Here is a 26487-nt window from a genome sequence, read left to right on the forward strand (position 1 = left end):
GTAAATATCTTTTATATACCTAGTATTTTGTGTGCAAAGCATTTTGTTATTTCAGAGATCAAGGACCAAAGTACATGTATGTATTTATTTATACCACATAAACACATAATGGAATTTAACAGTAAATATTGGATTATTAGTATCATTCAATAAAGATTACTATTTTATTAACCGAGGATAAAGTTATAAACAAAACATACTGTTTATTTAAAAAAAATTAACATTAAAGGAATCAAGCAAATTCTTATCACAACTTATTTCAAAGGTTGACAATACTTTTTCTTACTTAAATATTTTATTATGACTCTGTGCTATAGGTTGAATGTTTATGTCCCTCCAAAATGACTACTTATATCTAAATTTCAAAGGAGGTTTCTGCCTGGTACTATAGAATTTAAACCTGCCCAGGGAGAACTATAGAAAACATAGCCCAAACACAAAACCACTACTGGACCTTCCCAATGAGTGTGTGTGTGTGTGTGTGTGTGTGTGTGCGTGGTGCTGGTAGGATAATGACTATATATGTAATAACCATTCACTGTTTTGTTTTTGGCACTTGACTGGGTTCAAGTGGGTAATTCTCAACAGTGCCCGCACAAATAAACAATAGTGAAGTTGAGGTGCAGTTGAAGGCAAACGGTGGTTGGGATGGAGTCATATTGAAGACTTTCCTCTCTTGTCTTCTGTTTGATGTCAGCTGTAGGCTGGGGACTTCAGCTTAATATTGTTCATTGGGACACATTTTGTTTGGGCCCTTGAGAGAAAGAGTCAGAGGAAGCTTGTTCTGCCTTTCATGACTGAGCCTTGGAGGTCATTCTTTGTGGCTTCTGTTGTATTATGGTCATTGAAATGCGTCACTAAAACCATACCATAAATAAAGACTGTATCAAAATGACATTTTGATAAGATGTAGGGTTCAGTTAGTGGGGTTCTTAGGTTACCCTAAGTTTCAGCAGAGTTCCCCTTTCAGGGGCATGTGGCAGGTTTGCCAAGGAAACACCAACATTTGGGGATATCCAAAAAGGGCAAATTTATTAGGAGAAAAAGTGAAGGAGAAGGAGATGTTTGCACAGATACCAAGTGGGCAAAAAGAGCTGCCTCTGAAAGAGTCAGGTTTCTTAAACTATGTGCCTGCATAGATTCAGGCAAGCAGTCTTGGGAGGAGAGCTACATATTGCCAGTGCAGAAATTATCCTGATAAAGTGCTCTTTTGGGGAGGGCTTCATTCCTTTGTGGAATTGTTATCTATTGTTAAGTTAATCACTTTTAGGGTGTGATTGGGTAAATTTATAAAGACTGGTGATTCTCTATAATGGATCTCAATTTCCATATCCCCACCTCTGTTCTGCTCCTAGGGATATTTTCTATAGTAGTCCATTCTTAAGGATTTTTCATTTCTATAACTGGTTTAATGAACATATTAATGATTTCTACTCCCAGCCCACCCTTTTCTGGCCTTGTGAAACTGCTGTCTCAAATTTTCAACTCTAAGCCTCCAACATCACCTTTCACATTAAGGCATTTTTCCAAGGACAAACATAAAAGTTTAATACTTAATATGGAATTCAGTATTACCACATTCCAAGCACATTTTCTTGACCTCTATTTTAAATTGTTCTAATTTCATTAGTGTCTCTGTAACATATAATCCCAATAGAAAGGGGAGTTCCCCTCCCCACCTAAGGAAAGGTAGATTTGAGCAGCCAGGGGAAGCTGAAAAAGAAAGGAGGGAAGAAGACTGGGAAGAAGACTTGGAGAAGGCAATTAGAGCATACAGACATGTGAAAAAGAACTGTGCTTGCTTTTTGGCCTTGAACTTGTGCCAGGGACTTGGAAACATGGAAGGGGACACTTGATAGATGTGTGAGAGACTCGTGGGGATGGTGACAATGGAAACTTTTATCTTGAAAAGTATTTTGATTTTACTCTTTTCCTTCCAGACTTGCCTGGCTCCTCCTGTCCCTTTCTTATGGTTCCCCAGCAGAAAGTGCCTTAGACTTGTGGCAAGCTTTTGGGCCTCAATCGCCCCGTTTTGGCCAGCCCTGTTTGGCTGGGCATTTCCATGAGGTAACCTTGGGTGTTTCATGGGGAAACTATTTTAACTATATTCTTTCTCTTCTCTTTTCTCTATTGCACATTCATTGTATTAAAGTTCCTTTCTGTTGAAGATTTTACACACTAACAATATGTTTTGTTTTTATGCGAGGATGGCAGAACCCATTTAGAGCATGCAGGTTTGGGGGTTCTGGGCTGCTCTTCCTTCTGCCTGCTAGCACCGCTAGAATGAGCAAATACACTGGCACCTAGACCATTCCTCAGCAATAAGGTTAATGTAGAAGGAAGTAAAAACAACAACAAAAAAGACAATTCTGAATGACAGTTCCCTAAGTGATTTCACTGAATTTATGATCTTGGCAAAAGCTGTCAAAAAGATGGGGGTTCAGTATTTCATAATAATGAAATTGCATTCATCCTGTAGCACTTTGAAAATGACAGGTGAATTTTTGTTTTACAAAGGTCATGTGGAAGCTCTTTGGAGAATGACTTGAAACAAGGAGAGATAAGAGGGCAAGGGATAAGAGGGAGTCAGTTAAGCAGCTACTGCAGAATCTAATGATCAAACAATAAAGCTGTTGTGAAATGCATTAAGGAAAATAATTCATATTCTGGAAATATTAACCAGTTACTCTAGAAAGGACCAGATGACTGACGATTCAGAGGTAAAGATAAAACAACATCAAGGAGGACTCTGCAATGTCTAATGTGGACATCCAGCAGGATGTTGGAAACCTGAAGTTCGATAATTATTGTAAAAATACCAGTTAAAGAGGGATGATGATCAGTTAAACTTTATATGTATAAATATTAAAAATAAATTTTTCCCAAGGATTTACAAATAGAAATGTCTAGTAGCAACTTTAATATAAATGTCTGGAACACAGAACACTGGCCACTTAACGTACTGTTATGGTAGCTGATGAGAGAGATGTAAATGAAATTACCCAGAGATTATTTGTAGGATACTAAGAAAGATGTTTAAAGACTATGAAACATCAACTTAAGTAAGCACTGAATCCTGTGTACTCCATATAAAGACAAAGATTTAGGAGAAGAGACATTTCAAAGGAGATTATAAGCAAAATTGAATTTGAGTCCTATCAATTTCAGGTACTATAGAAACTCTGTGTGTGTGTGTGTGTGTGTGTGTGTGTGTGTGTGTGTGAGAGAGAGAGAGAGAGAGAGAGACAGAGAGAGCTAAATATGTGTGTGTGTGTGTGTGTGTGTGTGTTGGTTCAAAGAAAGTTTGCACTGCAGTGAGTTATACAGGCAAGGAAGATTTTGTCCATGACTGTTAGAAAAGAGAGTGAGAGTGTGAGAGAGAAAGACAGATAGACAGACAGACAGACTAAGATAAACTCTCCACCCAAATAAAAGGCAGGAAGATTTTTAAACATTGCTGTGATCTAGTGGAGAAGTACTGCAGAACCTTAGAAAGGAGGTCAGTCAATATAATTAGACCACCAGTGTTTGCTAATTGTCACTTAAGTTAGACTTTTCTTCTCTCAGTTGCAAGTCTTCTAAAGTAAGTGTTCTAAGTGTAAGGGGATAGGAGACCTAGCGTCAGAAGAAACTTGTCTAATGCTTAATCAAGCATTATTGTACACGTGCAGTAAGATGAGACATTTTAATCTAAGGGCAAAGAAACTCAATGAGGAGTTTTGGGGAGTAAGTTTTCAAAGAAAACAAAATATGGTGGTGGTTGGGATTTGACAGGAAACAAATCACTTATTTATATTTGTGGGGAAAAAGTGAGTATGTGCCAATGTAGGCCATTATATGCATCAAGGCAGGAAATAGAGGCACTTACCATGATGGTGGTAGCAATGATTTAACTCAACAGTAATCTAGACTGAAATGTAAACTTTTTATTAACTGCTAAGATCATGCAGTAAGAAAGAAAGGGGTTTTAAAGGAGAAGAGAGGGTGTTGATGTTGGAGCTGGACAATTGCCTAATAGATGGACTGGTGTTAAAAAGTCCTATGACATGATTGAAGAACAAGTAATAAGGAGGAGGAAAAAGCAATAAGTAAAAAATGATACTGTATTGATTAAAAAATGTGTACAAACTCAAATATATATAAACTCAAATATATATAAACAGATTGTGTGTGGGGCACAATGAAGGTCATAAATTGGAGAGTCAAGCAATGGATAACAGATAATGCAAAAATCAAACCAAAAAAAATCAACATTTTGTAACATTGAGTCAAGTAACTACCCAATAGGAGAGGATAAAAAACAAGTTTCTAGAACTGAATATTATAACTTTCCTTTTTATCAGATGAAGAAAAACATATTAGACTAAGAAAAAAAACACAGTGGATATTAAAAAAAATTCTGACCAAGTTCCTGAATTCTCCTTATGTCTTCATCTATCTATGCTCCCACACCCCATCACACTATAAAATACACAGTAGTGAGACCTGCAGCAGTCTCCAACTGACACTTCAGAATTAAAATTAAAACACACACACACACACTAGCATCTTTCCTTCTTTCAATTAAAGTATTGCTTATTCTATTTCCTCCTCCTTGACTCTGAGTAAAAAAAAAAAAAAAACATGATAGGACAAATTCAGGAGACCAGTTCAGTAACTGATGTATAACTTTTTGCATATTTCCTAGATTCTTTGTACCACAGTTTCCTTATCTGTAAAATTGAGTGTGAGCTAGAATATTATCCAAAGGCAGTTTTTATATCTGAAATACTATGGCTCTTGCAAATCTACAAATTAGAGCTGTTCTTTGTTAAGTTGCTTTTCTAAATATAGTGCTTGTACCTAGAAACACTGCAAAGACTACAACACAATAAGCTCCCATTAGGTTGTAAATCTTTCATTTCCCTTGTCAATCAATGTCTCAACCAACAATCACCAGAAGTAATTATCTTCTTCCTGTATTTTAACCTTCATATCTTTAAGTAAAATTTAAACACACCTGCTTATACTTATGCCATCTAAAATCTTTTAATTTCCACAAAATAGAAGATTGTATTTTCTAGTGTTAATGTTTTTATATCAAATATCTAATGAATATAAAATATCTATGAAAACTATTTATGAAGTAATGTAAATATCTCAATGCTATTTATATTTTAACTTAAATCTTTTACAGGTTAGTGACTCACACTTCAAAAAAGAGAAAACCCAAACAAAACCAAAACACTTAAAGAATTAGCATAAATCAGCAAATACAGTTTAAATAAATACCCTTTGTAATACAAAATCACAAGCTGCTTAGTTAAAAATAGATCTGAGAATAAATCTGAAGGAAAAGTATGTTATGTAAGCAGTGAACTAGTTAAGTTTTAACGTTATAAACACATTCAATGATGAATATATTTTATTTCCAACTATAAAAGCCATTGTATCTGTTACTGTTGGTCACAGAACAATGTAACTGGCATGAAGGAATGATAAACCTTCAGAAGATAGTGAAGACCATAATTTTCAAGGATTGAAAACAAAACATCCTAGTAAAGGCTCAAAGTGAAAGGAGGTGAAATAAATCATTTGATGGAAAAGTTCAAGAACTTTTTCTTTATAAATTTCATTAAGTTATATGATATAAACTTTCTTCCTTGTAGAATTTTTAAAATATGATTAGTAGCTTACCTTTATAGAAATAATTTTAATAAAAATGAACCAATGTAAAAGAAAAACATTTCAACTGTTATTTTTATAACTTTAATCTTTCCATTTTTTTGCATTTATGTCATTTTTAGTGAACTTGCCATCCAATATGTCGAGTTATTTTGTATAAACAAATCTGACTTTTCCACTACTCTCAAGTTTTGTTTGGGAACAATTGTTAGCATAGTCACCTACTGAGTATCCTGTGTTACCGTCAATTGTATTAGAGTGTATATGTGTGTGTGTGTGTGTGTATAATGATTGATAAAGACAAAAGTGGTATTCTTTTAAAATTTTATAATAGAAATTCTAGGAGAAAAAGGTTTACGAGTACTCCTGGTATTTCCTTAAGGAGACAATTAGAAAGGACATCATGAAGCATTGTGTCTTAACTAAAATTTCCTCCTATGTTGAGAAGTACGAGTTTCCAAATATATGTATCTGTGATGGAATTTTATATTGTGTTGTGAAAGCTTTCCACACTGTTGTTTGACAGTACCATCAGATGGTGCTATTTCTTTCACTATTTATGTAATGTATATAATGTATTTTATATTATAATACATATATAATACTTAGAAACTGGTAGTATGTATCTGAACTACATTTAAAATATTCAACCACATAACCCATTCTTATATTTCCTCAACTCATTTAAGTCAGTGTAAAGACAGGAACGGGCACAGTGCAGGTTTTCTGATCCCATGCAGACCAGGCAAAGGAGGAGTCAGAGTCCTTAGTGGTTTTTGCAGGTCTTTTATTGGGGTTCACCAGGCATATGGCAGGCAGGGGTGCTGGGGGGCCGGGAGGCTGGCAGGCCTCCCAGCCCCCAGCAAGTCTTGACTCTATCTGAGCTCTCTGGAGTTCGTTTTGCTGCTTCTCGGCTTCTCTTTCGGCTTCGACTTCAGCTTCTACTGCTGCTGCTGGCGTCCCCGTGACTCCGCCCTTAAAAGCACAGTCTTAGCTCAGCTGAATCCCATCTACCTATGCCCACACCCTATTCCAGGTGCCCGCCATCAGGCATGCATTCAGGACAAGGATCCATCATCTATCCTGATGGTGGACGAGCAGAAAAGCCTGATATTTTCTTTACCCTACAGTCAGATTCTCTGCCAAGTAGTAAAATTCTGTCTGTATTATTGTACGGTAGATGACTGTCAGGCTTTTCTGCCCTTCCCCATTAGGATTAATGATGGATCCCTGCGGTCCTGAATGCATGCCTGATGGTGGGCACCTGGAGTAGGGTGTGGGCATTGGTAGGTGGGTTCACCTGGGCTGAGAGACTGAGCTTATAAGGGCAGTGTCAGAGCAAGAGCATAACACCAAAAGAAAGAGAACAAGCGAGAGGGCAGGAAGAAAAACAGAAGAGAGCAAGAGTAGCAGTAGTGGAAGAGAACCCGCAGAGAAGCAGAGGCCACGAGAGAACACCAGAGAGCCCAGAAACAGTAAAGATTTGCCGGGGGCTGGGAGGCTGGCAGACTGCCATCCCTGCCTGCTATGTACCTGATAAAATCCCAATAAAAGCCTGAACAAGCCACTGAGTGTTCCAGGATGTTCTACTTTTCCCGTCTGCTCAGATCATAGAGAACCTGCCCTGTGCCATCCTGCCCCTACAATTATATTCTGTCCTATCAAAAAGCACAGTTTTCACCATTTTTAAGTAATTTTTTGAAGGTGTATTTATACAAGAACAGGGGTACAGAGGCATGGGAGGGTCAAAGGATTCACAAGAGACAGCGGGGAGAACAGGTAGAACGACCAAAGACACTCATGAGGGGAGCAGTGGGCGAGAGAGGAGAGGTGTGCCACACCATGTGGGAATCTCCCTGGCCAGCCAGGAATTGAACCCGTGCTGTAGATGCTGCAGACAGCTTCACAGTGTGAAGCTCAACCTGCTGCGCAACCAGGGAGGACCCATTTTAAGTAACTTATGTCCAGCAGAAATCATGTAACTTATTTTGGAGATTGATTCTTATTTTGTCTCCAACTTCTAATATTTTGTAATAAATCTTGTAAAGACTGAATTAGTTAACAAACTCTTGTATCTAAATTAGCTAAAGAATTGGTAATCAATGCTCTTAAAGAAATTGTGAATTACCACCTGCCACTTTTATGTTTTTTATAGGTTGGTAAGCTTTTAGTTTTGATGGGTGGGAGGGATAATCAAACTGATATGTTATTTTCTGGCTTCAAGGTCCCTTATTTCACACTTCCAGCATGTTTCATCTCCATATTTTTATAATATAATAATATGAGAGTATCATGTCAGATAGGCCAACCTGTCAACCAGTTATTTTATCTTTCATGGGAAAAAATTGCCTTATATCCAATTATGTGGTGAAACACTTGCAGCAAAGAACTTACAGTGAATCTGGGGAGCATGATTGTAGAAACCTGTGATGAAGGCCTGTAACCTTGTTCTGCGTAGGGTAAATGAAATGATCAGGCTTTTATGCCCCTGGTCTCTGTGGCTATCATCTGTGGCCTTGATTGTGTTAATGCAGAAGATTGTGTTAATGCTTGGTAGCGTGGGCTCGGGGCACTCGTGCCTGATTGTGGATGCTGGAGTGCGATGTGGGCATGCGCAAGTGTGCACATCTGAGCCTGGAGGCTGAGGCTATAAGGGCGGGAGAGTACAAGAAACTACGGAGAGAGGGAGACCAGGAGAGGATCCACCAGAGCGAGCCCTGGAGAGTACAGATTCGCCAGAGGCCAGGAACCCTACCACCTGCCTGGGGCACCCTGGCCTCCCTGCCCACTCTGCGCCTGGTTGCTGGCACTACAACATACTGGCAGCAAAGAACTTTCAGTGAGTCTGGGGAACTTACAGTGAGTCTAGAAACCTGTGGCAAAGCCCTGTAACCTTCTTCTCTTAGTCCTTGACTTATCTCTGAGTCCTCTTGACTCAGCTTCCTCATCTCATTCAGTAGATTCTCATTTTGGAACTATTCTTCTAGCATCAAATCTTGAATATTTGTATGCAGTTTTCTAAAATTGAGTACTTTGCTACCTCTCATCATTAATATTTCTGAAGTATATACAATGTTGGATACCAATGTTACCTTAGGTAAATAAATTAACAAAAAATTCTGACTTCTTTGCGGTAACAAAGACTTTTATTAATTTTGACCTGTGCTGCATGAAGTTAAGGAGACTCCTCACACTGTGAAGTTGTGTGTTTGCATCATTCTGATGTTTGTGCTTGCTTGTGTTATTTCTATATCAGGATTTTATCAAGGACATGCCTTGGTCTATTAAGCTATCAATTTTATTTCTTTCAATTATTCTTTGCAACTGGATGTCTGTTAATAATGTGACTGTCCCAAGACCAATTGGTACCTGTTGGGTAAGGAAAAATGTCAGGCTTTTCTGCCCTCCTGCCATCAGGATAGATGATGGATCCTTGCGGTCCTGAATGCATGCCTGATGGCGGGCACCTGGAGTAGGGTGTGGGCATAGGTAGATGGGATTCACCTGGGCTAAGGCTGTGCTTTTTAAGGGCAGCCTCACGGGGACACAAGAAGAAGCAGAGAAGCAGCAGAAACTGAGAGAGAAGTAAGAGAAGCAGAAGCCGAGAGAAGGCCAGAGAGCCCAGAGTGAAGACCTGCTGGGGGCTGGGAGGCCTGCCAGCCTACCAGCCCCCCAGCGCCCCTGCCTGCTGTGTACCTGGTAATCCCAATAAAAACCTGCAAAACCACTGAGGACTCTGACTCCTCCTTTACCTGGTCTGCATGGGATCAGACCGGGGATCAGACTGCATGGGAGGATGAGAGAATCACCAGAGCCAGAACGGGGAACAGAACAGGCAGACTGATGAAGTACACTGCTGAGGGGAGCAGTGGGCGGCAGGAGAGGTCTGCCGCGCCATGTGGGACCCTCGCCCGGCTGCCGGGGATCAAACTGGCGCTGCAGAGGCTGCGGGCAGCTTCACAGCCCAGCACTCAACCACTGCGCCTAAAGTATTTTTTTTATAAAGAAAATCTTTGAATTTTTTTGTACATTAACTTGGCATAAACCTAAGCATAAAGTGGTGGTTAAGAGCATGTAATCTGGAAACAAATTGCCTTGTTGAAATTCTTGCCTGTCAGAGCTATAGTAATTGGTGAAGTTATGTAGTCTTACTTTCCTTATGTTTACTTATTGGTCAAACTGAGTATAAATAAAACACATTTAGTAGTATTTTATGAAAGTTAAATGAGAGAGTTGTCATACAATAAATAGTACACAAGTAGTTGCTATTGTAAGGGAAAAAATAGGCTGCCACCCCAAAATATGCTTTTGGCAAATGGTTGATTTCATGAGACAAGCTTTGAAATATGGATGGTGGGGCTTTTGAAAAAGGCATTTATATATAAATTTCTCTCTAATGGTGTCACCCTCACTTTATTGTTAGAAAGACCTGTCTCCTTATCTCTTTTTCAGTGAAGAGGACAGAGCTCAAATCTGCATACCTGTATTTACTATACCTTTCTTGATAAACTCCCTAAATGACTTTCCCCTTACTTTATCCCCAAACTCCCTTGACGTAGCTATTTAAGATGGCCTCTGATGCCATATGTAAGTAATTTCTCAATTTTACTGGGCTCTCCCATGAATACAGGAGGTCCCATGTTATTAAACATCATTTTCATTTTTTCTATTAAACTATGATTGATACTTACTTAGTTATTTGCCAGCCTAGATGAAGCAAGAGAGTCACAGAATGATTTTCTTTACATCTTGACACTCTTACTCTCTTTAAGTTATGTGGACATTTTTTTCTTTGCTTCTGTTTTTGTAGTGGTATTTAAAAATTAAGATCACCAAAAAAAAAGTGATAAATAGTAAGTTACTCTGTTAAAAAAAATCTCAATTTATTTGGATTACAATTCAAGGCAAAAATTAGTCCTCCAAATGCCAAGTAATGGGCATTCTATAAGGCAGCCTTAGGTGGGATTTTTGTCTTGCAGAATTGTTACTAAACACAGGGGTTAACTATGTGGCTCTATCAGTCAATAGACTAGACCCAAGTTTGTTGAAGAAGGAAGAGTTTCATTACTTGTGACAAGTTAATTCGTATGGAGAAGTCCTAGTGTAGGTCTTCCTAGTGTAGTGAGTGACATCATTACAGAGACAGCCTCTCCAAGTAGAAGATTGAAAAGAATTTTAAAAGGAAAGAACAGAAATAGAACAAAGAAGTGTGGGGTGATTGGATACTAGAGTACTGGGTGTCATTGGGGCATCTGCATAGGCACTGAGGGCAGAACATGGTTCCAACGTACATCACATATTGAGAAATTGGTAATTCAGAAATGGTAACTCCTCACCTGTGCTGAGATCTTAGTACATTAATGAGGCCAGTGTCTATATCAGATAATTCAGGCTTGAACTGAGGATGCATTGACACGTGCTTGCATTACTTGGTTTCTCAAACCAAATAGAAGTAATTGGAACCTGGTTAGCAAGATAAGTGGAGATAGTTTAAAATAAATCAGTTAGGCATTTTAACTGCCTTGCTGGGAATAAATCAAACAATTGACTGTCTTATCCATTCGCTTCACAGTTCTCTGGGGTCCTGGTTTTTTAACAGAATCTTCTTGTATATTTTCCCTCACTAGATCGTGGATTTATTTATAACATGGGCATTTAATTTCCTTTTACTACTGTAAAATTTTATAGAATTTATTAGTTTTAATGCCTGGCATGCAAATGGCCTTACTTTAAAGAGAGCTTTCTTGCTCCCTTCTTTTCTGAAGAAAAAGTTTAAAACAAATGTGTTCTGTAATATGAATCTCTCCAGGGCAGCAGAATGGTCACAATATACATATATTGGCTAAGAATTGGCAGTTCTTACTCTCAGAGACTGATGGGAAGTGAAAGGGGACTCCCCAAACAGGGTTGCTATTGATTTGAGTAGTCCATTATCATCTTTTCCTCAGGTATTTGTTCTAATGTGTCCTCTGCGTATTTCAGTAAGAGTTGAGAGAATAAGTTTAGCCCTATCTTTTCTTTTTACTCTGTATTTCAGCAGCTTCTTAATTTAACCTACCAGTGATGATTTAAGTAGATGTGTGTTAGTTTATTCCTTTTCACAAATTTCTTTGAATATTTGTACTGTGAAACTAAGACCAAGACCTAAGTAAGCAATAATGATGTATTCATCTATTGCTTTAAATCACCCCTTAACATACAATAAGCTCTTAAGATTTCAGTTTTCAAGCATAGAAAAGATTTCTTTCACATCTTTTCACAAATATTTCCCAGAATACCCTTCAATTTTTTTTCATTCCAGGCTTCTAAAAGCATGGAATTTTCATTGACAGTTGTATTATAATACCTGATGGAATCACTTCAATAGATCTTGTACTAATCAGAATTCCTGTAACTTCTCCTGACAGGCTTTAGTCAGTTGTATCATTTCAAGAATTTGTGAACTTTATATAAATTGACAGATTAATTAACATTGAGTTATGAATAATACATCATTTATTTGAAACATCTGTAGTTATGCTATATTTTATTTTTTTGCCAATTTCTCTTTGTTTTAAAAAATTTTGCAATAAGATTTTTATTTTCTCTAACACTATTATGTTTTGAGTCAGACACCAATTTGATTCTAACTGCCATGCTGAGACTTCTGGGTAATTGTTGATGTAATAATTGATAACTTTTAATATAAAGAAACAGGAGATATCTTCTGATTTTCAGAAGACATTTCCACACTAAAGCCTTCTGTCTAGAGATTTTGCCCCCTTATCATGGACAAATGGACCTAAGAACCAATACAAAAAGTTTCACAAACAAATGATTTAAGCTGAGGCCAGTTTCCTGCCTGACCCTTTAAACTCCTCTTCACCATGTCCTCGATGAAATACACCCTGAAACTGTGGACACAAATTATGACTACTATTTTTTCCTGATTGTATTACAACCTGATTATTTTTCTTGGGTCAATTTTATAAACATTGTCTTGGAATTAGTCCATACTATGTTTAGATTTCCATTGTTTTGACCTAGTGAGTGTCATCTTTCTGTTCCTGAATTTCATCCTGGATACTATATTACTTCTCATTGTCATGTTTTCTTTTAATTGTGATGGTGCAGAAACTTTCCTTGACTTTAACTTTGACCATTTTGAGGATTACCACCCAGCTGTTTCAATTGAGATTTACCTGATGCTTTTTTTTTTGATTACCCTGAATTTATGGAGTTTGGGAAGAAAGTCATAGAGAAATAGTCTTTTTCATTGCAACATTCATATTAACCTTTATCATCTGGCTGAGATAGTATTTAAGTTTTCTTTCTGTAAAGTTAGTCTTTTTTCTCTATTCTTTCTAAGGAAGTCACTATGTCCTGTCCACACGGGAAGAGTGGGCGTTATGTTCTCTATACCCATAAAAATTACTTGAAACTTTCTACACTATCTGTCATCTATCCAATCACTTACTTCTATAGACTAGTGACATTTATTTTATGCTTTGGATTATACTTTTTTGCTTAAATTATTTTGGTTTGTGTCACTGAAAACTCACCAGTTTCTTTGTCTCTATGATAGCTTGTATGCACTTATTTTTATATAGGTAAGATTTTTGTTGTTGTTCTTGACCTATCTGGATTCTTTCAAGATTCTTTGTTTGGTTTTCTGTAGATTCAGTATGATAGTTCTAGGTTCAGAAATTTTTGTATTTATCCTAAGATTTTTCTCTGACCTTCTGTTCTGAGTTTGATGTCTATCATTTGTTTTGGAATTTCCTCAGCCATTACTGCCTAAATATTTCTTCTTTCTTTTCTTGCCTTCCCATATTCACATTACTTGTATGCTATACCATATGTAGTTATGCCACAGTTTTTGGATATTCTGTTGCTTTATCTTTATTTGCTTTTCTCTTTGCATTTTGGCTTTGGAAGTTCTTGCTGAAACTCACTAATTCTGTGTTGAGTCTACTGATGAGCCAATTAAAGGCATATTTCCATTCTGTTACCTTTTTTTTTTTTTTACAAATTTAGAGCATTTATGATTCTTAGAGTTTCTACCCCTCTATTTACACTACTCATCACTTCTTGCATGTTGTCTACTTTTTCCATAAGAGCCTGTCCAGAATATGTATTTGTTTGCTAGATCTATCATAACAAAATCCTGAAGACTGAGTGACTCAAACTACAAAAAATTATTTTCTCATGCTTCTGGGAGCAAAAAGTTGAAGAACAAGATGCTGGCATGTTTAGTTTCTTTCTTTCTTTTTTTTTTTTTAAGATTTATTTATTTATTTATACAAGCACTGGGTACAGTCAGAGGCGCGGGAGGGTGAGAGAATTCACCAGAGCCAGAACGGGGAGCAGAGCAGGCAGAAGGACCGAAGCACACTGCTGAGGGGAGCAGCGGGCGGCAGCAGAGGTCTGCATGCCATGTGGGACCCTCCTCCAGTGGCCGGGGAGCAGCCGGGGATCGAACCGGCGCTGCAGAGGCTGCGGGCAGCTTTGCAACCCAGTGCTCAACCTCTGCGCCCCGGGGAGGCCCTTGTTTAGTTTCTTGAGACTTTTTTTCTTGACTTGCAAATGTCTGCCCACTTGCTATATCCTCAGATGGTCTTTTCTCCTTGTTGCCTGGGGTGATTGATCCTGATCACACAGTGCAGGTAAGGAACAGTATGTCTAGACTCAATAGAGCCTTTAGAGCATTTCTTTATATTAACTTGTGCTGTCATTATTGTCCACAAAATAATGCAACAACTGAAATCAATTTTTGTTGCTATTTGATTTTCAAATCAGTAATTCTATGCATTTGAAAAGAAGGCATATTTTATTCTGTGCATTGGAGGTATACTGTTTTTTGGATAAAACTGTTAATTGAATTGTTCAAATTTCTTAAGTCTTTACACATGCTTTGTTAGTAATTGTATTATTTATTGAAAGAAATGTATTAAAGTTCACATTATTTTGTTTTTGACTTTATTTTACTATCTGTATTTAAGCTATTATATTTTGTATACAGGTTTGCAATTATATATTCCTTTTACAATAACTCTTCCTCCTTAAGAAATACCCTTTTACCTCCACTAATGATTTTTTATTTAATATATTTCTTTGACATTTATATAATTACTCAAACATTCTTCTGTTTGGTGGATGACTTGTTATAACTTTTTCCATTTTTTTACTCTATGGAAGCATAATGCAGTTGGATTTTTCCAGTTTTAATGAGATATAAATAATGTATAATTTTAAGGTCTCCACATGTATATTGCAGAATAATTACTACAACATAGTTTAGTAAACACATTTACCACCTGACAAAATTGCAATTTTTTTATGTAGTGAGAGTATTTAAGAGTTCTCTCATCAATTTCTGAAAATTGATACTTGTTGCAGTGTGTCTCATGTACAGGCCGATACACATTTAATAAAGTCCCCTTAAATTGATATTCATATCCCTTCTCTGTTCTTGATTCTGGTAAAGACAAACTATCTAACTTCAGCATCTGTGGAGATCTAGCTTCTATATAAAGTCACCTGCCTACTAGTGTTCTTAGCTGCTACTAAGGTATTGAGAATTATGCATTCCAAGAATCTCAAGAACTGAGAACTCTAAGGATCATGTGTTAGTGATGAATTGTCAACTCCATTCCAGTTTCTTTTGCTGATTGGTATGTAGAACTTAGTAATAAAGCTTTTTGAGTGCTAGGATAGCAATGTAGGATATTATTAAAGAATGAATAAATTGGCTGCTCTTTTAGATCATTCTTTAAGAGTCTATATTACCATTAAAGAAATACCTTTTCAATTCTAACACCAGTAATTTTCCTGATAAATATTGGATGATTTGTTTATTCTTTTTCTTTGTCTCAACTAAAAGGCACATAGTGAAGGCTTTTTATTTTTGTTTTTCTTTTGTTTTTACAAACTGCATTTATTTTAATTTCTATTTAAAAAGTCAGTTTTTCCAAAGAAAAAGATGTGCAAAGAAATGAATGTAATCTACCTTTTATTTATTCTATGTGGGAATAAGTAATATTTTTAGCAGAAAAAATATTGTATTTTTTCTAGTACTCTGGTTTCCCTTTAGTCTGTATATATCTTTTGTCTTTTACTTTTTCTTCATTTAAAATATTTTCAGATCAATTTTGTAATAGAAAATTCTCTACCTAATAAACCTTATCCGCTATGAGTTTACATTTAAAATCACTGACCAGTCCCTTTAATAACAGGGGTGTTTTTAAAAGTTACCAAGGGGTTTTAAAGGCCAATAATTTGGAAAAGTATCCTGTTATACTGCATGTGCAGATCATGGGTATGCAGCACTTATGACAGAAAATTAATAGACTGTCTTAATGACCCTCTGCTTTTCCCTGTTGTTCAAGCAGCTGAGTCAGTCCCCAACAGCCATAATTAAACAGAGCAATCTGTCAAGGAAGATAGCTATTCTTGTTAATTCTGTAAACTACCATATTGGTTTTCCTATTGTGTTCTATAACTGACACACAATCCTAAAGCATTTTGCCAAACCAACTGCCAAGGAATAAAACTCTAAACAAGCAGCATGTGCAATGAAGCTGAAGATACTGGAGGACTTCACTATTTTCATTTTTGAACTACCCTATCCTGATGTAAATACAATAGAGAAATACTATTGTTTGTTCAGTCAATATAATAGAGACAAACAACAGGATTCCAACATTACCTTACCTATATCCGAATCTCAAAATAGATTATTTAGAAGTTACACTTTTATAATAGAGTGGATAGATGCGTCAGGCAGATCATTCCCTTGAAAATATTATTGGAAAATCCAAATTCTCTTGTTAGGGAACACCTTTTTTATGTGTTCTCTCAGCTTCCCTCCATAATAAATTATAACTCTCACCTATACTCCATTTTTGGTGAGTGTTCTCCTCTTAACATAAGATGAAACAATTCATATGAAATACAGAAATAGTTTAATCCTATAAGATAACCAAATTTATATGCATATTTTGTACCAGGTATAAAAACACAATAGTATTAAATTTAATTATGTAATGTAAATACCATTGGCAATCAGAGAGAAGCTAAATCTCTCCAGGATAGCTTCTAAGAAATCACATTATATATAAATAGATTGCTGAGTTGAGTTTGCAGTTAGTGATATTTTTAATATTTTATTTTATATAATTCTTACATCAGTTTTCATCTTTGCACAATGTATGCATTTTCATTATGGTTATATTCCCTATACAATTGCACTGCCCCCTTATTTTGACTCTAGTCCTTCCTCTCCCCTCCCCACCCACCAGTGTGTCTCTGGTTTGTAATTGCTTGTTGATTTTGATTGTTCCTTTGTATTGATTAGTCTTTTTCCTGGTCTCTTATTTAGGTTTTCTAAATTCCTGCTATGAGTGAGACCATCCGATATTTTTCTTTTTCTTTCTGACTTATTTCACTGAGCATGATCCTTTCTATCTCCACCCATATTGCTGCAAACTGTTTATCTTTTTTGATTGCTAAGTAATATTCCATGGTGTATATGTACCACATCTTCTTGATCCAGTCATCTATTCTTGGGCATTTGGGTTGTTTCCATAGCTTAGCTATTGTAAATAGTGCTGCTATAAACATAGGTGTGCAGGTGCCCTTTGGAATTACTGTTTCTGTGACATTTGGGTAAATACCTAGGAGTGGAATTGCTGGATCATATGGAAGCCCTATGTTTAGTAGGTCAAAACAAGAGAAGGACATAGAAGGAATCCAGATAGGGAAGGAAGAAGTTAAACTATCACTATTTGCAGATGATATGATAATGTACATAGAGAACCCCCAAAAACTCCACAGAAAAACTAATTAAAATAATCAGTTTAGTAAAGTGGCAGGATACAAAATCAACATGCAGTTAGTGATTTTACATGACATCCACATCTTTTTTGACTGGGCATCATAAGTAAAATGAGAATTTTTTAAACCCACCAATTTTGAGTTTACATGGCTGAAAGTATAAAATTATAACTACCAATTACTTGCATGGGTCAAGAATTAATCTCCATTGTAGCTTTTTCTATTATCCTTCCCTCTTTCTGATACATTAATTCCCATGTAATGACAAGTGGCGTGCCATTTAATCTCCTTTTATTGTCATAGTTGCAATTCAATTATTAGTTGAAACTATCTTTACAATCAAGAAAAATAAAGCAATTATGAGGTATAAGAATGTGTTCCTCATTTCTTAAAAAAAGAACACATAAGCAGAAACTCCAAAGATTTCTCTCCATTTGTGCAAAATGTTTTCCCCTGAATCTGTAAAAAATCAGAATTCCTTTGCCATGTCCCATTTTAGAAACATCCTCTTATTAAAAAAATATTACTAGGGGCATTCCATTATAGAAGAAGAAAACCAGCCCTCTAAATGAAATATATGGATCTCATACATTTTCACTGGCAATGAAACTGGACAGAAAAATCAATTTTAATGAACATTTTCTGGGCATTTCTGGGTCATTTTGACTGAACTTGGGTTGTAAGAGCTGGAAAGAAATTTTGGCAGACACAAGTGACACATAAATTCATTTTTCATAAATAATTTTAGAAATGCTGCATAAACTTTCATTTTTAGTAAGACAAATTCCTCATAAAGCAATTTTTGTAATATCCTGTATTCAGACTGTGCAAGCAACAGATTTGTATGAGTAGTGAGTGACTTAGTAGTTATGGCAGTATGCACCTTAATGTTTCTTAACTATCCTGGATTAAAAAAAAAAATCAGATAAAATTCTCCAGAGAAATAAGTTATATGAAAAACTCTTGAAAATTGTGTATAAGCACCCATTTAAAATCCAGTGTTGAAATCTTTCTCTGTAACCTCTTAAATAAAATACCAGAAAGTGAAAACACTGCAAAATTCAAAACCATAATCAACCCAAATTGTTTAGTTGTTTTTCTTATTGATCTACATACACAGTTTGGTCTGTGCTCATCATTTTAAGCAATCTGCTGATTTATTACTCTAATTTATAATGACTCTTATTATCAATCATTTAAAACTACTTTTCATTCCATGGCTACCACAAAGCAAAAAAATTATAGTAGATACAGAAAATAAGGAGAAGGGAATGATAGCATTCCATTATGGAAAATCAACAATTCACAAAGAAAGGCAGCAAGAGATGAATAAAGTAATGAGGGGAAGACAAAACACACAAAAAAATTGTCTATTAATAATTACTCTAAATATAAATAGTAGAATCCCCAATCAAAAAATACAATGACTGGACAAATATACAAATAAGAAAACAAGACCCAAGTTCGGATCATCACTTCAAGATTACACATAGGCTCAAAGAAAGATTAAAAATAATGTTTCATCCAACTGAAAACCAAATGATAGCTATTCTTATAGCAACCAAAATAGACTTTAACTCAAAAGCTATATGAAGAGATAAAGTTGATAAGTCATCAAAATGTCAAGGAAATTGGTAATCATGAATACACATTCCCCAAATCAGAGCAACCAAACATGTTAAGCAAATACTGAGATTTAAAGGGAAAAATACACACTAGTACAATAATAATAGAGGAATTAAACATCCATCTTTCAATAATCATGAAGAGAGAAAATCAATGAAGAAACATAGGACTTAAAATATACTTTAGAAACAAGTAAATCTAACACATGTATAGATCATTCTATCCTGTAGCATCAATATACATTCTTAAGTGAACATGGAACATCTCCAGGATAGATAATATGTAATGAAGCAAATCTTACATTTTTAAGATTGAAATTATACATCTTTTTTAACCACAATGTTACAAAACTAGAAATAAATAACAGAAGACAAAATGGAATATTTATAAGTAGGTAGAAATGAAATAATAGCTCCTGAACAACCCTTGAGTGAAAGAAGAAATCATAAGAGAAATAAAAAATATCTTGAAACTAAAGAAACTGAAAACACAATATACCCAAATGGGAATATAGCACAAGTATTTCTGAAAGGGAAGTTTACAGAGATAAGAACCCACAGTAAATAATACCCATAGAATGTGTCACAGTATTATTGGAGAGAAAATCGTAAAATAGATTAAAAACCATTTCAATTATTTGACAAAGGTATGAAAGGTTGATGACTCATGTTTACTTGAAGTCCATAGAAAAACAGCATCATCTGTAGTTGATAACATTAATAAAGTATAAAGGCAAAAAAAAATCCACAATAATAAAAAAGGAAGATCTCAAATAAAAAACCTAACTTTGCATCTCAAGGAACTAGAAAATAACCAGAATAGAAATTAATAAAACAGATTAGAATAAGAAGCAGGATCTATGAAATGAAGAGCTAATCTTAAGATAAATAAAATTGGAAAACTTGGCCAAGCTAAGAAAACAGAGAGAAAACTTAGGAAAAAAAAAAAAGGCAGACATGAAAGAAGAAATAATACATTAACATCACAGAAATACAAAGGGTCATAAGAGACTACTATGAGCAAATACACACAAAAAGACTGACAAACCTAGAAAAACTGATAAGTTTCTAGAAGCATACCAAGACAGAATCATGAAGAAATAGAAAACCTGAATAGACTAAAAATGAGTAAGGAGCTTTAATTGTCATCAAAGATCTCCCTACAAAAAGAAACATAGAACCAGATGAATTGTATCAAACATTTAAATACAAATTAACTCAAGACTCATAAGACCACTACCTTGATACCAAAAATTACATAAGGACATTTGCAAAAAATTAAAAAAAATAACTACAAGAAAATAGTGAATATAAGTGCAAAAATCCTCAGCAAAGTACTAGCAAACCAAACTCAAAAGCACGTTAAAATTATATACCAGATCAGTGAGATTTATTGCTGAAGGCAAGGATCATGTAACATTTGCCAATGTAATATACTACATCAATAGAATAAAAAATTAAAATCATATTTCAATAGATGCAGAAAAAGCATTTGCTAAATACAACATACTTTTATTATAAAAGCCCTCAATGCTAAAAAAAACAAAAACCAAAAAACCAAAAGAAAAACAAAGCTGGTGACATCAGACTTCCATTTCAAATTATACTGCAAAGCTCTAGTAATCAAAACAATATATAGTATTGGCATAAAAACAGACACATAGGCCACTGAAACAGAATCAAGAGCCCAGGAATAAACCCATCTGTGTTCAACTAATATTTTATAAGGGAACCAAAAAGTACACAATTGAAAAAGGATAGTTTTTCCATAAATGGTGCTGTGAAAATTAGATATTCATTGAAAAGAATGAAATTAGAATCCTGTCTTATGTCATTTACCAAAAATAACTTGAAATGGATTAAACATGTAAATGTAAGAACTGAACTTACTAAATTCTTAGAAGAAAACATGGGGAAAAGCTCTTTGGCATTTCCTTTGGCAATGACATTTTAGATTTGTGACCAAATGCGCAAGCCACAAGAACAAAAATCAATAAATGGAACTAAGAGAAATACAGACTTCAGAGAATGGACAAAATGTTATTGAACCAATAGGAGAAGGTTTGATACTTAGGAACCCATAAATCTTGAGGAATTTAGAGAGCTGTTCATTTTCCTTCCAGTGTTTGCAATTCTAGCATGACTCAGCTCAAAAAATGTAGTAGTAGAAATGACTGGGTCTGTTTCACTTTTATGATATGTGCCTACCTTTGTTTTTTGATTAGAAGGTACCCTAATGTGGAGCCACCATACTGCCACAAAGTGGAATTCGAGGAGTCTGATGTAAGGAAATGAGAGTGGATACTGTATGACCAATATATCAGTAGCAATAAAAAAATACTATATTTTGTTTCTAAGTACAGAGTTTAAAAATATAAATTACTATACACATAAAAATACTTTTGGCTTGTAAGTGTGAGATTCTAACTTTTACATTTATTTCTCCACTGATAGAAAATTAAGCAAAGAGAAGACAAATGTCCTTCTACAATATCTTCAACAAGAATCAGTAAAACACTCTAAAAATGCCTTGGTTGTATGTAGAGTGTTTTTCTGTTTATAGGACATTTATTTTTTAAGTATCAGTACAACCATAACTTTAGTAGTAAAGGTGTTAAATTGTTTTTCTTTTATAAATGAGAATATCTTGATAATCAGCAAAACCATGTGTGGAAAGAGCAATCAAAAAATATGAAAATTAGAGTGTTCTTTTCATAGTGCTAAGAAAAAAAAAAGCAGCAGTTAGTATTATGTCTAGGTATTCAGGGAGCATCTAACATGCATCTGTTTGCATTTATTTAATATTCATGCAAAGACAACTCCTAGTCAACTGGAAACTGTTATGGTTGTTTAGCAAAAACAAAACAAAAATGGGTCTTTACATGAAGAACATATTATCCATTTACCCATTAAATCATCTAAATACATGGTACTATTACAGTTTATCCTTTATTTTTAACACATGAAGTCCATTTTGGCCAAGGTTGATTTAACTGACTCTTGTCTCCTTGATACATATTCTGTAGTCTTTCAGCACCTTATACTATGCATACTGTCCAGTGAAAGTATAGAATACATCCCAATGAAGGTATGGAATACTGGAGAGTATATTCCATTTGAGAAGACATGACTGAATATTCATCATGTTGTTGCTGAAAACGTAGATAATTCCAGATGTCAAACTCACATCCAGATGCCATTACTTATCCATTGCTAATTAGCAAATGTGCAAATTTCTCCCGTCCAAGTACTAAACAAAATGTGCAAATTTCTAATCTTCCTGTAATATAGGACAATATATCCAATAATACACTCAATGTTTATAGGAAGCTGAGTTATACCTTAACCTTACATAAAATAGAATCAAATTTATATTTAACTTTCAAATAGAAATGTATGATATTGTGTAGATAAACTACTTCTGTTCATAAAATTTTAAAGTTTTCTAATCTCATTATTAAGTAGATACAAAATATCACTTATAAAATTTGTGGAAAGTTATTGAACAGTAAAACACCACCATGTTTACATTAAAAGACTGTTATCATTTTTGAAGATTCCTTATGCCTTATTCCAAACCACTTCCCTCCTCAGATGTACCCATTCTGAATTTTTCATTTAACATTCTTTTGATTTTCCTTATAGTAGTTGTATTACAAATGTTAGTATCCCTAAACACTTTATTTCATTTTTCCCATTTTTAACTTTGAATGAACAATCTGAATGTATGCATTCTCAAAATTATTTTTTTCCTAGAATGCACTTTATGAGATTTTCCTTGATAATACTGACAGTTATACTTATTTTTTCTTCTGGGTGATATTCTATGGTATGAAGGTACAAATGTATTACTGTTCTCCTGTTATTGGTAATTTGCTAATATAAAGAGGGCTACTCTGAATATTATTGTAAATGTCTCCTGGTACATATATGCAATAGCTCTTCTAAGGTAAATACCTAGAAATAGAACTGCTGTTTCATTTATATGAGTATCTTCAAATTTACTTGACAAAGCCTATCATAATTGTGTTTCTGAGTAGAAGACCCTAAGACAAGGAATTAATTACTAGTAGTTTATCTTGGAGGTGATCCCAGAAGGAAGTAGATAAGGAAGGAAAGGTAGCCAATAAAGGATGAATTATCAAGCAGGTCACCTCTGTGGATACCTGGTGCTTAATTTGACTGTGAAACTATAATAACTAGTGTAAAATATGTTTAGTCCTCAGAGCTATCTAGCATTAAGAGTGAGGGTGCAGCTAGATTATCTGTCCGCTAAACCCTGTTATTGTTTGAAAGCTGCCTCAAGGGCCATTAATTCTTGTTGTACATGCCTGGAGTGAGTGTGAGTAGAAAAAAGATTCTCAGGTAAAAACATGAGATGCTGGCAACTGAAAGCCAGGTTTATTAACTAGGCAATGGTGAGGGTAGGGAAGATAGCACATCATCTCTAAATGTAATTTTCTTTTCTACAAAAGCATTGTATGGATTTATATAACTATAGGCATATTAAAAATATTCAGGTTCTACCACATTGTCAACAACACTTGATATTATGAGACCTGTTTTCTACATTCAATTTATTGAAATGAAATGGTATCTAATTCCTTGATTTTAGTCATGTAAAGTTGAACTGGTAATATTTTTGAGGAGTTTTTCTGTGAAGGGGCAGTCAGGAGAAAAGGATGTTAATATTTTTATTTAAGGTAGAGATAAATAATGGTAAGTATGTATGCTATTAAGAATTATCTAGGTAGGGCCTCCCCTGGTGGTTCAGTGGTTGAGCGGGAAGCTGCCCGTAGCCTTTGTAGCGCTGGTTCGATCCCTGGCCACCTGTGAGGGTCCCACATGGCGCGACAGACCTCTCCTGCCTTGCCCGCTGCTCCCCTCAGCAGTGTATTTCGTCAGTCTGCCTATTCTGTTCCCTGCTCTGGCTCTGGTGAATTCTCTCACCCTCCAATGTTTCTGACTGTACCCAGTGCTTGTATAAATAAATAAATAACTCTTAAAAAAATAAAAATAAAAATAATTGTCTAGGTAAGGAGACTAGCGGATAATGGCAGAGTGAAGACACTGGGTTCACCTGCTCCAGATAGTCATAAACAAACTACAGCTAAGCAAAGACAGTGGCCCTTGAAGATAAACAGATGACTAAGGCTTACAGCAAGAGTGATGGCACTGCAGAAAGGGGTAGGAAAGCTACTTAAATTGTGTTTAGAGTAAGACCGGACAGTAAAATGTATGAGATAGAGGAAGTAGATCACATATGGAGACTCCCTACTGTTATGAACTCAGTGGAACACACATCAAAGGCTTTAAAAAAAAAAACTTGGGACTATATTGGAGAAGGGAGTGTACAGAGTGAGCATGCAGACAGAGGATGTGCCACTGGAGTACTGTAGGAGTAAGGGTACAAAGTGATGATTACTTTCTTGAGCTTGTGTCTCTTAAACAAGGACAGTTGGAACCTGAACTGGTGGGGAAAGTCAGATCAGATCACCTGTGTGTCCTCATAGAAGAGTTTACTGTTTGCAGTCTGCTACTCTGATGTGAAAAAGACAGCTGCATTACACTACCTAAGGCCAAACCCAAAACAACAGTTGAATATTGCTATTAAATAGAAATAAAAATGACAGTATAAAAGATCAATGAAACTAAGAATTATTTGAGAAGAATTAAGTCACCAAGTCTCTAGCTAGACAGAAATCATTAATAAACGACATTTATTTACATTATAAAGGGTAAGAAACCTAGGATTTTCCCCTTCCTTTTTCATTGGAGAATTTGCTTACAGTAGGAAGAAAAGGCTTATTATCAGAAGGGAAGCAAAAGGAACAACTGCCCTTATATATGAATTTCCAGATTGATATTTGCATTACCTGCTTCCTGTAGTTTGATCCCACCATATAGGCAGGATTATTCATCTTACTTTTATCATGTCACTGTAGGGTGCTAGGTATTGTGGATCAGCTTGCTCAAGTCTGGTGTTTTTCTCAGATGCCTACAGTTTATCTATCTATCTATCTATCTATCTATCTATCTATCTATCTATCTATCTACCTACCTACCTTTCTGCCTCCATCCATCATCTATCATCCATGCATCCATCCATCTATATAAATCTAGTTATCATATAACTATCATCTATATCTCTATCATCATCTTCTAGTATATATAACTTTTCAAATAGAGTTACATCTCAATTGCTTCGTAGCTTCTGATTTAACATGAATCTGTTTGTTTCTCCCTTGCTTTTGCATTTAATCTGGTAATTACTGTTTATGCTTTTGGAATATTCTTCCTTCTGTCTAAAAATCTTCAGTTAATACTTTTCTTTATTAGTGTAGGTCACCTGGTGTTAAATTTTGTTGGCATTTGTGTGTGAAAAGTACTTATTTCACCTTCATTTTTGAAATGTATTTCCTCAGGTTAAAATATTCTAAATTGATACATTTCCTTCATTTAAAGATGTTGCTCCACTCAAAGCTCTTAGGCATCTTTTGTGCCAAAACACTACTGTCATCTTTATCTGTGTGCTTTGCATATAATATCCTTTTTTTAAACTTCTATTAAGACAGCATCTTTTTCTCTAATTTTAAAGCATTTTACTTATGCAATTATGTATAATTTCTTCACATTCCTTGTACTTGGGATTTTCTGAGCTTTTCTTATTCTGTAGTGATGGAGGCTTAGAGTTAAAAAAAAATGGAGTAAAGGCATCAAAAGACCAGAAACATCATCATTAAACCAGCCATAGATATGAAAAATCCTGAATGGGGATTGGAACAGTCAATCTTTGCAAAGGACTGCTACAGAAAACACCCATAGGTGTGGAACAGAGATGAGGACTTGTAGATTGAGGGCCACTATAGAGAATCCCATATCCTTACATACCTACCCAGTCATATTCTTGAAGTGATTAATTTAATAATAGATAACATTTCCACAAAGGAATGAGCCCCTTCCCCAAAGAACACTCTATCAGTACAATTTCTGCACTGACAAGCTGCATTCTATACCCATCTATGTCTATACAGGTGCCTCTCATTTTTTTTTTTTCTTTCTCCTTTTTCCTACTAAACCTGTCCTTTTAAATATAACCTTTGCCTGCCTGTGTTTGTGCAAATGTCTTTGTCTCTTAGGTAAACTCACCCTATGCTGCTGAAAGGGGAGCTCTGCTGAAACTTTTCTCAGAGGCAACATAAGGATCCCGCTCACTGAACCCAATAACTCATCAAAACATCAGTTTTCATCAAATTTTTGGGAAAACTCTGCCATAATTTCTTCACATGTTTTCATCATCTGTCCTTTTTTGCCTCACTCCCCTTTAAGGGACTCCAACTACTAGTATATTAGACTTTGATATTGTCACCTACCTTATTGCTGC

Source organism: Talpa europaea, assembly GCF_964194135.1.
Source record: "Talpa europaea genome assembly, chromosome: 8".
Classification (NCBI taxonomy): domain Eukaryota; kingdom Metazoa; phylum Chordata; class Mammalia; order Eulipotyphla; family Talpidae; genus Talpa; species Talpa europaea.